The sequence below is a fragment of the Oryzias latipes genome, chromosome 11 (assembly GCF_002234675.1).
Source record: "Oryzias latipes chromosome 11, ASM223467v1".
In the NCBI taxonomy this organism is placed as follows: domain Eukaryota; kingdom Metazoa; phylum Chordata; class Actinopteri; order Beloniformes; family Adrianichthyidae; genus Oryzias; species Oryzias latipes.
Genome location: NC_019869.2, coordinates 10,295,818 through 10,304,637, shown reverse-complemented (window position 1 = coordinate 10,304,637; position 8,820 = coordinate 10,295,818). Strand labels below are relative to the sequence as shown.

At 38.9% G+C, this 8,820-nt stretch overlaps 1 long non-coding RNA gene across 2 annotated transcripts; it reads left to right on the top strand.

The window, feature by feature from the left end:
* Positions 1-4,551: 4,551 nt before the first annotated feature.
* On the top strand, positions 4,552-7,893 carry LOC101155582. Of its 2 annotated transcripts, none has more exons than XR_002874192.1 (6): positions 4,552-4,713; positions 5,445-5,672; positions 5,805-5,964; positions 6,049-6,116; positions 6,222-6,378; positions 7,413-7,893. It is a non-coding gene; the product is annotated as an uncharacterized LOC101155582 (long non-coding RNA). The 2 variants fall into 2 exon arrangements; XR_002874191.1 differs by having other exon boundaries at positions 6,214-6,378.
* Positions 7,894-8,820: the final 927 nt, after the last annotated feature.

Sequence of the window (8,820 nt, the reverse complement as noted above, 5' to 3'; positions counted from 1 at the left end):
GTAAACTGGCGAGAAAATAGCAGTTCTTGCTAAGGTCAGCATTTAACTGGTGTATACAAAGCATTAAGCAGACGTCCTCTCCTCTGAGAAAATTAAGAAGCACAACTGCATCTATAAAATGCTTTCTTCTCCTATCAGCTTGCACTTTCCTTTGTCCTCGTTTGTTATCTTACTCATCCTTTCTCTGGGCTCTGGAAAAAATATGCTAATTAGGGTGAATGAAACATTATGAAGCATCAGTGGAGTTCAGCTCAGATAAAACAGAGCAAGTTTCATTTTCAGCTCATTATTATCCTGCCTCACCAAGTGCCACACAGACTCATTTCCCGTAGTTCCTCATGAGTCACGGGGACAAATCCTCGGGTGAATGGAAGTTATTTGCTTCATGTCGAGCTTTTTGGCCTGTGACCTACAAAAGTGTGCATCTTTTTAATGAAATTTTTCCCATAACTTACAGTTGATCATGAAAATTGGACAGACCTGTTGTTTTGTAGAATTTTTTTTATATACATTGGGTTTTCACAACAGACTGTATGCGAGAACTGGACAGAGTGAGTGTGACTTCCTTCCGGCTCCAGCCAAATGAAGCTGATTCAGTCACCATTTTTCACAACACGGTGCTGCCATGTTGGAGCCAGATGACGTTGGTAAGCAGTGACTGGTTTGAGTTAGTCTGACTATTTAATTTCCATGGCAACCACTCTTGCCAATCAGGAGTGAGCTTGTTGGGAGTCCACAGCCCTACCACAAAATCTGTCAATCAAACATTTGACGGGAGACCACATACTTTTATTGTGGCATCTGATTGGCCAGTTTATAACTGTGTTGTTTTTCCTCTTGCTTGGGTACCCCCAGAGGTCAGTGAACTCGCACACCGAGATTTGTTCTCTCCACAAAACCGGCAGTTTTTGTTAAAAAGGGTGGTCATGACCTTGCTGATCGCATCGCAGAGTTTTTCAACTGTGCTAGCAAACCGTGGCACGGAAGGTGTTTCAGTCTGTTCCGCAGTAAAGGAAGTTTGATCCAAGAACCAATGCAGGACCCAGCGACAGTCCTAATGATGGAGCATACTGTCTCTGGGTGGAGCCTGAGGCCCAAGTGATGTGAAAATACAGCTACATGACATTTTCAGGTGTTTTGCATTTATGGACGTATTTTCTGTAAAACGTAAGCATTGTAGGGTTTGCTGTATTTTAAATCCCTTTTTGGAGAGTCATTAAAAACTTCTAATGAAAGATTCTGCATTTGTAAAATTACAGGATTGGGTCTTCAAAGTTAAAAATGTTTTTTAATCTGTTAGATTATGTGTAGCAACCCCAGTTTATACACATCACAACCATTTAACCAATTACCGTACATCCAAAGTGATGTCGCATTTCAACTTAGATAAAATGAATCACATGATAATTGCAGTGACATTTCAGAGATTTCCAGATAAATAATTTAACAAGACGAACAATGGATATTGGGTTAGTTTTTTATTTATTTTGAAGTGTAAAATTTTCTACCAGCAATAAAACTGTCTGCCCTCCTTTGTGCCTCTTACCCTGTTCACAGGTAATTCCTTCAGCGATTTGCCAGGTTGTGAGTGTACTGTACCCTCCAGGTCGTTCTGGCACGTGCAACAGCTGACACTGGTAGACAACCAACTTTTCCTTCCCCTATCAACCTAAATTCCCCTTGGAAACTCAGATCTGTCCCCTGCGAACAACATGCTCCAAAGGCTATTGTTGCGACATAATTGTATGGTTTCACACATACTAACAGCTTAAATATCAATGATTTGATGTAATGCACAGTAAATTCCAATTTAGCATCTAAAGAACCTTGTAGACGTGTAAAGTCTAATACAAACAAGCAAACAAACCTACTGTGATGTCTTGATCCCCGGAAGGTCCTCAAGAGACTTCTCATTAAGGACAGAAAGCTGACTAAACTTTACAAACAAGCCTGTAACTGTACAAGAAAACCTAATGCGCTCGCAGAGCAGTGATACAACAGCATGGATGCTGAGTGAAGTTTGAAAATAGTTCTTCAATTGAGTGTTTGAGTTGGCCGTTCACTACTCCTCTGCTTCACAGAATTGGTCTCATCCAGGGAAAATGAAGTATGCAGTTGCACATGCAGCACGTCGCAAGCATCAGAAGTCTTAATTTTAACCAAGAAATGTGTCACACAGTGCTGAGTACATTAGAAACTGTGCTGTTCTGCCGAGGCAGAACAGGCACAGAGGCAACAGACGTGTTTGCACGGAGTCTGTTGAGACTTGGGGAGGATTCATTATGCTAGACAGCAGAAGTTAAAATGTGCCCAAAACAGGAAGATTGCTAATTTACAAACTGTAACGTCCTCAAGGCATCTTTGATCTTGATTGTGACATCACAAGTTGATGCAGACTCAGGTTACCGCAGAAACGGCTAGAATCCCACTGCTGCAGGCAGAGCGTACAGATTGCTTGCATTGAGTCTGTCCAGACTAGGGGAGGTCCCTGCACACCTTTCCAGATTTTTCCCTTTTACTAAGAAACAAAAAAACTTTGTCAACTCGTGTACTCCTGACATCCCCTGTTGGACGACTTGAGAAGACTTGATGTTATGAAGACCGCTGCTGTGAAAGAAAAAACGATTTAAGATAAGAAAAGTATGAACAAAACAGCATTTTTTGGATGGTTTACCTTAAAGTCTGTTTGTTTGAGTAGTTCTTTGATACATTTTTGTCTAAGATTTCTTTAAACTTTTGATTTTATCATTTGGCTTGCATGCGGTTTACTTTGCAGACCTTCTTGCTGTTCTGTCTTGCTGCTGCTTGTTAGTTTCAAATGTGTAGTCTCATGTTTAGTTTGATGGTTGCATACATGGGGCAACCGTGGTGCAGAAGTAGAGCAGTCAGCCTCTGATTGGTATATTGCAGGCTCAGTTCCTGCCCCGCCCACCTATGTGTTGAATATCCTTGGACTTTGATGAATCCCACGTTGCTCATTGTGGTTATAGGTTGGCGCCTGTGTAAGGCAGTGCAGCTGACATCAGTATGTACAAATGTGTGTAGACTGGACTGGTCTGGCCTTTTTTTTTTTGGTCAAGTCTTGTCTGGTATTTTTGCCTGGTTTGTATGGTCTGATCTAGTCTCTATGGTCTAATCTTTTGTCAGGTCTCATCTGGTCTGGTATTTTTGTCCAGTGTGCATGGACTGATCCAATCATTATGGTCCCATCTTAATGTCTGGTCCTTATTTGGAAAAGTATGTTTTTTCTCATCTGTCTGGTCTTAAAGGTCTGGTCTTTTGTCTGTTCTGGACTGGTCCGGCCTTTTTATCTGGTCTAGTCTGGTACGGTCTTTTTGTCTGGTCTGACTCGTCTAGTTTAGTCCCCACCCATAGCAAAGCAAAATTGAAGATGAGATCTCGTTTCTGTCACATTTACGTCTCCTAGACATAAATGAGAACTGTTTGAGACTAAACTGCTTTTCTCATTCTTCTCAAACATTTCTCCTGAGAAATAAGTCTCACAGTGAGCACTGTTTGAGATCTCAAAATTCTCTCACAACTGTCTCTTCTCCAGATCTCAATTAAGAGAAAAATGAGCCATATTATGTTGCGCTCAAGTATGTCTCAATTTGATATCCTTACTTCAAATCCCTTTCTCAGTTACGTCTTAGTGAAAGACATAAATGGTTCTGTCTCTCGTTGCTCAATAATTTTGATATTTTGTTTTAGCCTCTTTTTTTATTGTCTCAGCAAAAAGAAAAATGAGAATAGTACAAGCCCTAAAATGAGTCTCATGATGACACCATTACAGTTCATCTCGAGAAAATAATATTTTTTTATTTATTTTATTTATGTTCAACTTAAAAAAGTTGTTTATTGCTTACATATTTATATAACTTAATTACAATTTCAAGAGAAAAAAAGTTAAATCATTAAGACGGTCATGTCCTCAAAAGACATATTTTTGAAACTTTTTAAAAACATGAAATTTCAAGACAATGTTGCAGTGTCGATTTAGAACTTTTTTTTTGACTGCTTAGATAAACATAAATGAACAAGAATGTATGTTGGGTTAATGATGCTAGGTTTAGTTAAACACAAACACACGCATGCACTGGCACACATGCATACACGCACAAGTGCATGTACGCACACTTATATGTTGGTGGGTATTAAACATTTAACACATTGATGTCTGAACTAAATAAAGGACATTTGGGATAAAATTTGGATCACCTTAAAGTGAACAAAAAATAGATTTTACATTTGAAACAAACAAATAAAACACATAAATAAAAATAATCAAATAAATAAATCAACTTTTTAGGGTGGTACAGATTTATGGGGTTCAGTTTGAGTTACTTTATCTTTGTCTTTAAAAATCCCCCTTCATGCAGCCTTACAAGCTGAAAATATTTTCTTTTTTCTTGATTTTAGTCTGCATCATATTGAACAAACAGAAGCCTGGAGTAACCCGACTTGAATTTTAAACTGTATCACAGCCTCACGTGACACAGATTTCTGATTGGTTGATCACAGTGGGAGGGAAAACTCATTGGTTGACGTCACCAACGGGCCGGACTCTGCAAGCGGGAGAAGTGGAGAGAACGAGAGACTTTTGACGAGCGTTTGTCGTATTTTTTTCTGCGTTTTAACAATCCGTTGGATGAATCTCCAACATTTTTTTGCTTGTCTGGAAAAGATTCAAGTAAAATCTTTGAAGTTTGCACGGTAAGTTTGCGATTTCTTTCCTCCAACTCTGAACTCAGTTGAATGCTAAAGGTGTTTTAAGCTAGCTCCGCCAGTACTGCAGACGTCTGGGCTACTCGCGGTGGCTTTGGCTGTATACGTAATTATTACATTTTAAAAAGGTTAACTTGTGCTTTTTTAAATAAAAAAATAGAGACATTGAAGAGTTATTTGCAGTGCAGAGTTTACAGAATGAGCCTCGATATTTTTCCAACCAAACGCGTGCCGTGAGTTCTAAGTGACTGGAGACATTTTGCTCTAAGGGTCTGCAGGGTTCATCCCATTCACAGTGTGACGACACCACAGACCATTTCCATTATTGCAAACTTCAAAATGTGCAGTTTCACTGTATGTTCAATTTTTACGCTGTAAAAACCTTTTATCTTGTTTAAAATATCATCTTGTAGACGTTTGGCCTGGCATGTCATCTTTTGAAACTGGTTATGGACATGTGTTTAAAGTAAAGTCATCATTAACTGCTCACATGTCTAGAAAGCATAATCTGAATATTTAAGTATGCATATTAGGGAAACATGTTCTCAGCCCTCTGTCAGTGGTGAAGATGTTTAGAGAGCACAGATGTAGCTAAGCCAACCATGTCAACACTGATATGTAGGATTTTAGTGAATCATATAAATCATATTTAAAAACCTATCCAGATCTTTTGTGCTGTAAAATGTGTGTACACATTTTTTTCCCCTCTCTGATTCAAGGTGATCTAAATTCTACACGTGAAATGAGTGAATCAGAACCCATGTTCCTCCACACTGCCATTATGGAGGTCCTACCAGAGCCACAAAAGACATCCTGGAAGAACACTTGCAGTCCATTGGAATAAATGGAGTTGTATGAGGATCTAGGATTCATAGAAGAGGCTGACTTGCTGCCAGCTTTGAGACCTGTTCAAACCCGGAAACGTCTTGCTTTCTGGAAATTGAAATGTGAGTCTCAAACATTACAAATGAGTTTTTGTAATGCACGGAAGTGGATATGAATATGAATGGGTAACACACTGACAGTACAGTGTAAACTTTATACACTTATACTGTTTGTTTGTTTGTTTTTTGTTGCAGACCAAACGCCAGAGAACAGCGCATCATCATCTGTTGAGACCTCACCAGCACAATCATCATCACTTTTGTTATTGTCACAGAAAAGTTCATCATCCACATCTTCCAGAAGCTGAGGACTGTACATACATTGACTGGGAGGACAGCTTTGAAATTCCATGGAGTAAGTTTTCTGAGGAATTTGTGCAGAGGGGAAAGGGACCTGGCCCAAGACTAAGGAAGGAAATGGTTTGCACTCTTGTTGCAGAAATGAAGAAAGCAAGACGTTTTTCCAGACTCTAAAAGGCTGCAGATGATGCAAGGAGATTGTATGTGGTAAGTAAAGTTTCAAGTGTTAAATTATTCTAAAGGTTTTGTCATTGTACACTGTACATGAGTGACATGTTTACTTCATCCATTGTTCTGTCTTTAGGTCTTTAGGACAGTCTTGCTTTTCCCCAAGGAGGTTCATGCTGAGTTGGGACCGCTCCATCGTACACAACAACATTGCAGCACTGTGCCTGATGTTCAGAAGCTACTTCTGCTTTAACAGTCATTATCCAACTGAGCTGGCTTCAACCCTGGAGTTTCTGCAAAGGTACATATTTATGAGTGCTGTCATGCGATTGATTTTTGGGTGTGATAGTTAATCATGACTTGCAGTTAATTATTCTAATTAATCTTGTATTAATCTAACTCAGGGCTGCTCATCCCTGGTCCTTGAGATCTACCAGTCTGCCTGTTTTCCAACTCTCCATGAATTGCTTGCTGCTGATTACCTGGACCAGGTGTGTTCATTCAGTCAGAATGTGGAGACATCTGGTTGAGCTGATCAACAGCTAGCAAGGCTTGGAGATCTGGAAAACAGTCAGGGTGATAGATCCCAAGGACCAGGAATGAGCAGCCCTGGCCAACTTAAAATTTAGCTTTGAAAATCTTTATTTTGGGGTAATTTGATTTAAATAGCAAGATTGTGTCACATTAAAAGAAATAAAATACAATTTAAAGGGTGGCTTTATGAAGTTTTCTAAGTATAACAGACTTTTTTCCAATCTTTACTTTTGTACCACTAAGTGGTAATTCTTCAGTCTCAAACAGAACAAAGACCTAAGCCAAAGTGCTCTACTTTAAAAAACTAATGGAAATATTCTGAACAATCCAAAAAAATATTGACCACAAAATTCTTAATCATACCATAATATATATTCGTTGAAATATTTTATTCCACAGTTTGCAGTCTGACACGATCAGCCCTCAGCGTCCCAATTAAGACATGGGTATTATTTTTCCCTTGTTAAGAGCCAACCATGCAAAATGTGAATTTTGATCATTTCTTAAATGTTTGATCTGGACTGTATCATGAAAAATGAAATGAAACAGATTTGAACCTTATTTGTTAAATAGTTAATGCCCATAGTATGCTGCATTTCAATTCTTTTAACTGAAACAGATGTCCTCTCTAGCGACGTGTGGCTGCTTTAAGGGATGACAGAAACGTAATCTTGTGGTAGCATTATGCAGCTGCTTTTATAAAACTACAGTTTGCTTCTAGCTTGAAGTGTTATCTTTGTTTGTTATGTGCTGTCTGTTATCAATTTACTCATGCCAGATTTTAATGTTCTTGTCTTACAGCTTATGTCCTGTGATGTGCCACTCTACCTGGTTGGGAACAAATTGAAGAGGCCAAGCTCAAGAAAGCCTTTGTCAGCAAATGTAGGGCAGAGCAGGTTCTAAGGCCACTGCTATGATCTACAGTATGCGGACTGGTTTCTCTTCCATCTTTTTTCTTATTTTTTATTCTTATTTTTTATCTTAATTTGGTTCTCAAATTGGTTCATGGATTTGGTAGACTGCAAGTTTCAGAGAATGTTTTTATCAGGTACTTTTTTACGTGGTTACATAATCTTGTTTTTTCCTTGTACCTCAGCAGTGATGTCAGTGTGTTTGTTGTTTAAAATCTGGAAGTATTCATGACCAGCATGTCAGCCACATTGAGTACGCCACGGTTCATGTACTAAATGCATTTAATATTTTAAAAAGTGTCTAATACTGCTACCACAATTCAAATGCTGTACTGATGATGGTGCTGCCCAAATAAACTGTAAAGCATTTACATTTCTAGTATTGTTTTTACTGTTACTGTATATCAGTGGTCTCCCATCCTGGTCCTTGAAGGTCACTGTTCTGGATGTTTTAGCTGTTTTCCTGCTCCAACAGATCTGCTGCAGTGGTTGAATTTCCTGTTCAAGTTCTGCAGGAGGTGGTTAATCACCTGTTGATTCACATCTAAATTCTCTTTTCTTTCTCAAATATATCTCAAATATCATTCTCATTAACGGCTTTGGTAAGACATTGAAGAGAAATGATTTAGACATGAAAGAGACATCAGACAGACAACGATGAGATCTCTTTTAGGACTCATTCTTCTCAGATTTGTCTCATGAGCGTCTTAGGTTCGTCTCTCCCACTTCTTAATTATTGCTCTAACAGTTGTCTCAAATCAACCTCATTTGTCTCAGTGATGTCTTTTCTCATTATAGCTGAACTCTTGCTCCTAAGGGACCCTTAGGAGCAAGAGTTCAGAAGCAAATGATCACAGAATGATACAAATATGAGACGCTCAAACTGATCTCAAGAGACGAGATCAAGCAATATATGAGCAACAGATTTTTCCTATGGGCATGGTCTGGTCCCATTCACCCATTCTTTTGTCTGGTCTTCATGATCTGTAAAGTCTGGTCCGGTCTGTAAAGTCCATACTTTTTATTTGGTCTGATTTGGACAGGTCTTTTTGTGTGGTCTTTTCTGGTCTTTATGGGCCAGTCTTTTGCTTGTCAGTTATTTTTGAATGGTCTGGTTTAGTCCCTATGGTCTGGTTTTTAACCTGTCTGATCTGTTCCGATTTAGTCCCTTTGGTCTGGTCTTTTGTCTAGCCCTTGTGCTATTCCAGGCACTCTAACATTGTGAGTTGGGTCATCTAGACCCCACTAGACAGTGTGCTGAACCTTTTTTCTTCATGATTTGTGATCCTTACTGGTAT